Source organism: Myotis davidii, unplaced genomic scaffold (genome assembly GCF_000327345.1).
Source record: "Myotis davidii unplaced genomic scaffold, ASM32734v1 scaffold436, whole genome shotgun sequence".
Lineage (NCBI taxonomy): Eukaryota > Metazoa > Chordata > Mammalia > Chiroptera > Vespertilionidae > Myotis > Myotis davidii.
The window spans coordinates 3,923,997-3,929,996 of NW_006292604.1; the positions used below are offsets into that span (position 1 = coordinate 3,923,997).

At 35.0% G+C, this 6,000-nt stretch overlaps 1 protein-coding gene across 3 annotated transcripts in view; it reads right to left on the reverse strand.

Annotated features, from left to right (window-relative positions):
- INPP4B (inositol polyphosphate-4-phosphatase type II B) overlaps positions 1-5,484 on the reverse strand; it is a 464,775-nt gene extending 459,291 nt beyond the window's left edge. For all 3 annotated transcript variants that reach the window (XM_006766076.2, XM_006766075.2, XM_006766072.2), the window contains exon 1: positions 5,420-5,484. The gene's annotated coding sequence lies outside the window, so the exon portion shown is untranslated. The remainder of the gene's footprint in view (positions 1-5,419) is intronic.
- Positions 5,485-6,000: the final 516 nt, after the last annotated feature.

A 6,000-nucleotide genomic window follows, 5' to 3' on the forward strand; every position in this document is an offset into this window, starting at 1 on the left:
AAGAAACCAATTCCCTCAAAATCCTTAGTCCTCTACTGGGAATTACCAGTTCCCTGAGAGCCCCAACTCCCAAAGGCCCTGTCTCAATCCCAATGGTCCTAATTTCATCTCAACTTCCCAAATAATCCTAGTCCTTTCCCAACCTCCATACCTCGAGTTTAGGTACTTCCAGAGCCCTAGCCTAAAGAGATTCTACTGTGGAGCTGGGAATATGTTATTTCAGACTTCATATCCACAAACATACACACACATCCAAAATGGCCACAAAATTCCTAGGCATGAAATTCAACCATTATTGAAAACTTTAAAATAGCTATCATGGACTGCTTTAATGCTTTCCAACCATCCACATGAATGATGATATACAGAAGGACATGGAAGAAATTGACATTGATGTGAAAAATGATAGGAACAAGGAGATAGCTTCTACAAGCATGTGAAAGGACGTTTTTTTATCCAATGATATGTTTTTATTGATTTGAGAAAGAGAGGAAGGAAAAGAGAGAAAAACATTGACCAGTTGACCAAGGATCAAACCTGCAACCTAGGTATGTGCCCTGACCGGGAATCAAAGCTCCAACTTTTTGGTGTATGGCGCAACGCTCCAACCAACTAAGCCATACCATCCAGGGCTAAAAGGATATATTTTGTACCCTCTGTATGCCGTTGTGTATGGTGTATGCGCGTGCACAGAATAAGAGACTCTCAAATTCTGCATGTACTTCCACTCCAGCTAGAACACTTGTGAAGGTAGTAGGTAAACAATGAACTGATAGATGAATGAATAAATGGATGACGTAGCGAATGACAATATACTTTTTCTATTGATCCTGATGTTAGATAAGCAATATCCTCAAAAGGCTTTGTTGGCTTTCGGCAAAAGTGCCTTTGTTGTGTAGCTCAAGTTAGATGTTTCTCCAATGACATGTGCAAAGTGGAACAAAGCCAATGGGGAATACAATTAGGCAATCTCTCTTTGGTGAAGAGAGTATGTTTCAATAGTTGAAAATTATTTGCTTTATATATTAGTATATTTGAATATTGAATATTGGTTTTATTCTCATTGAAGAACCATAAAGGGAAAGTAGATTCTCAAGGTATTCCTAATTACAAAGCATAGCAAAATTATAACTCTCATAGTAAGGAATGTTTTAGCCTTTTAAATATTCCTTCAATGGAAATCCTCGAAATGAAAGGAGCTCATTCATTTCAATTTATCTACTTCACTTACAAGTGGGGGTAATAGTGGGTGACAGATGGATCTACTTTAATCATGTTGAAGGGGACAAAGATCTCATATCTGCATGTGTACTTTTACATATAATAAAAAAACTGTGTATATATGTCTCAACTAAATCTCAACACATACATGCACACATAAGAACTATTACATAGCATTATATGCAAATCAGTGTGATAGATACTAGGCAACCATACCGAGTGAATATAGATTAAGGGAGAGAAATTGATATTGTATAATGAGGAATTCAGAAGATTCTGTAAAGAGAAATTTTCTGGTTATATGTAGACTTTGGAATATGGGGGAAAGAAGATCGGGTATTCAGAGTGGAGTTTTCAGCATAAGAAAAAGACAAAAATGTGTAGGGTCTGTTATGGAGTAGGAGATTAAAAAAATAGGGTAAGTAACACAGGTTGAGAATCGATGGAAAAATTTAAATATTAGCAGGAGTTGATCATAGACAATGCTATAACTTATAGTCTTGGGAGTGTTTTTTAAGTTTTAAGAAAGTGAAGTATCCCACAGAATCTAATACTCAGAAGAGTAAAGGCTGATGAGCACTTTTGCAAATAACAAAAATCATGAGAACCAAAAAGGCAAATTCATAAAAATTATCATAATAACTCTCATGTAAATTTGTCTTTAAAAATTACTTTTTAATCACATCTCCATGAAAATGTTTCAATGTTTTATTTCCTTATTTTCAGTTTAAATTCTCTTTGGGAGCATGTTTGGCCTGATGTTGTAGCCATATTTCTGCAAAGCATTGTATATGTCTTACATGTAATCTAATTCAGACAATGTGACAATTACATCACTATTTTTATCACGTGCCATAGAAATGCTTCTAATGCTCATTTAAATTCATGGTTATTAACTTATTAATCAACCTGCAAGTTTTGAGGCTTTACTTTCATTATTATGTTGCAGTATGTATGTAATAAATAATATACAATATAATTTGTGGTAAGCTCTTAAAATATCAGAAGATTTTGATCCTTTTAAGTCTCAACTAAATCTCAACAAGCATTATTACCACAACATTTTCTACAGCCAGTAATAATAAACACGATGAAACAAATCTCTAAACAAATCTCTTATATCTTTATAACTTAGTTTTAGTGCTCTTGAACATAAATAACCCTATATACTAGCCTTATGACAGTTTGTTTCCAATTCTCAAAATTGTGTTTATATTAAACTTAGATTTCAACCTAAAGTACATTAAAAAATTACTGCATCTTTAATATAAATTAAGGATTGATATTACAATTATAATTTCCTACAGAAAAAGTCAGATATATTTAAGAATAAAATTTAACATTCCTGCATAATAAAAATAAATTTCAGGCATGACATTTTCTTAATTGAAATTCAATTTATTTTCAGGACATATAAACCTATATAAAAATGAAACAGAATAATGGTGTCTATTTTTTTTTTTACATAATCACACTAGCTATATAGAAGGATATTCAGTCCTGACTAGTTAAAGTTGCCTCTCTCTGGATGACAAAATTAAGAATATTGTCACTAAATTACATAAATAACTTCACATAATAATATATAATATGAAGAGCTATTTAAATGCCCCTTTTAAAAGGGTTGAATGTAGAACTTTCAGGTATCCTTATACCCAAGCATGCTCGCTAATCCAATAGGTTGCCCTCTGAGCTCTATTGCCAGAGTTAATCCTACACAAAAGGAGTGGGTTAGCCCTCATGTGAAACTGAGAAAACTGACCAGTCCCTAAAAATAGCACCATCACTAATACACCTGAATAGTCTTTTATTTAAACACTAGAGGCCCGGTGCATGAAATTCTTGCACTGGTATGGGGTGGAGGGGTTTCCCTCAGCCAAGCCTGGGACCCATCACTCCTTACCGCCTACCTGCTTGCTACTCCTTACCACTCGGCTCACTGCTCCTTAGCACTGCCACAGAGGCAGGAGAGGCCACCACTGCTGTGCTCACCAGCCGTGAGCCCGGCTTCTGGCTGAGTGGTGCTCCCCCTGTGGGAGCGCACTGACCACCAGGGGGCAGCTCCTGCATTGAGCGTCTGCTCCCTGGTGGTAAGTGCACATCATAGCAACCAGTCGTTCTGGTCGTTCCACCATAATGGTTGCTTAGGCTTTTATTATATAGAATGAAACATAAATATTCCATCTAAGATACTAGAGACACGGCATCAGCTCATTAGCATTCATTGTCTAACGGAAACTGTTTATAAGATTGCAAACACCCCTATTTCATGGAATCCAAATGACCAGTTTAGAGACATGACAACATAAACATCATTTCTCCCATCCCAGGTCACTCCTCCACACTCTACTCCCAGCATTTGCACAAACACACAGGTCCTAGAACATCGTCCCTTCGGGAGTTTTATCAGACCAAAAGCACTCGGATTCTGGCAAAATACAGAACTGTCCCTTTATTCTCATGATGGGAGGAAACACATATTATACTCTGGGTACACAATGCTAGAAATCCTACTCATTTAATGGAAATTTCCCCTTCCCACCCAACTTTCCCTTTCCTACATTCAATTCAAAGTGTTTTCATGTCTTAAACAAACAAAAGCCTAATAAAAAAACAGATGCATATGTACATTTGTATGTACATGAACATGTACATATCTCTGAAAAAATAATTTCACAGGAATGAATCCTGGATAGTCTGTGCTCCTTTTATCCTTTTATCCTAATGGGCATGGATCCTTGAACCTCCCCACTGGCTTCAACTCATTCCATGTCTTTCTTTCTCTCTCTTACTATGTCATCGCCCATCAATTTCCCCTCAACAAGCACTGATCTACTACTTATCTCCTATGTCTACATCACATAACTCAGTGTCAACATCTTCCACATACAGTCTAGGTATCAGTGCTCATTGCAATGTCTCTCTGTGGGGAGTCACAGTTAATAGTGCTATGCAAAATGCAGCTCTCCATTGATGTCACTAACTATTTAAGAATACTTTATAGATTCCATTAAAATTTTAGTATAGCTAAAACTTGAATAGAGTGCCTACAATTCCAAACCGCCTTTAGGAGAGAGAAGTTGCTTCCTTAAGGGATTTACATCTCCTTTGAAGTATCAACTGAAATCAGAAATAAGTACAAACACACAATTTGTAATTCAACCTAACAATTTATTTTTGCTCAACTGCAAATTCAAGGTCAGAAACCAGTTTTCTGCTGATGTCCATTAAATTTAAATGCTACCTTTGTTTCAACACTCATTTGTTTTCAGGAATTTGACAATTTGTCAAAAGTAAAACCCAATCAGTTTCAATTAGACCCAAACAGTCTAATATACATTTCAATAAATCTCTTATGCATATACATACAGTAACATCCTACCTTCATAGCTCTATAAATAGATAACATTCATTGAATATATGGGTATAATGCCCATCACAGTTCTAACCTTTTAGAAACCTTACTGAAAAAAAATGCTTTTAGATAGTACCTTTATTCATAAAATATGCACATGTATATCTGTAGCTTGCATTTTATTTACCCATATATATCATTAGGATATTTGTATAAGTGTTCATATTTTTTAAGCCAACATATGTAAATAAATCACATAGCAATTTCAAAATTTAGCAACTATATATGCAACTGTTAAGCATAATCAGGCATGCTATTCAACAACTGTATGATATAATTCAGTCTTTCCAAAGAAAATATGATTTGTATGATGGTGTCTTCATAAAACTCAAGAGTTTGAGAGGAATTTTAACTGAAATTTTTTTGCATATTCAAAAAGCAATATGTAAAACCATCTGACTAATGCTTGAATAAAAGGAAATTCTTATCACTGTTCTCTGACAAGAATCTAATTCTCTTATTGTAAATGTGAATAAACTAATTGGAGTTATTTCCAAACAAAGAGAACATATTCTCCTAGTCAAGATCCTATTCATATATTATGATAAATGTAGTGTCAGAAAATTGACCATTATCCACAATGTTTTGATAACCTAAAATATGTTTAAAATTTTACTGTTATTTCATAAATATGGTATTCCTTATAAACCATTCCCTCTACTTTTCAGATAATGATTTACTATTACATATTCAATAGCTAAAACCAGTAATCAAGGAAACCAACGAGTTTAATGTATCAGAGTTAAACAGACTAAAAATATATCAATTCACAATAAGTATTACCTTGGTCTGATTTTTCATAAGAGAGTGCAGATCTCTTGCCAGGTAACACCATTTCTTTGGGTTCTGTGGGCAAAGAGAAAAGAGATTAATAAAAACAACCTTTCCTTTTACTCTTTAAGTGCTTCTTAAGGAAGATTCATTAGTAATAAAGGTCAGAGAAGAAAATCATTTAACAAAATATTCAGCAGCTGCCATGGGAATCACTTGTTTAAATGCCAAATAACTTCCCCAATGGTCCCCTCGCCCCTGCAGCCCAGAACAGGGGTATCTGTGGCAGATACTCAGCCCAGTCTTCTTTGCTTGTCTCCGTCTTCTCGCATGGGAACAAGATTCTCACTTGAGCAAGAAGAAACATTAGCTTCCATCATGTGAAAAGATCAGATGTAAGCCACATTGAGACAGAACATTTACTTGGAGTACCACTGACTGAAATGGAATTTGCAATTATCTAAACTTACTTTCCTCCCTCCCCCAGTGGGTATGGGTTTTTAAATATTCATGAAAGTTTGGTTTTCTATTCTGTTTTTCCACAAAAGTGATAAAATGAGATATTGTGAGAACCTTCTGTAAATAATTGCAGA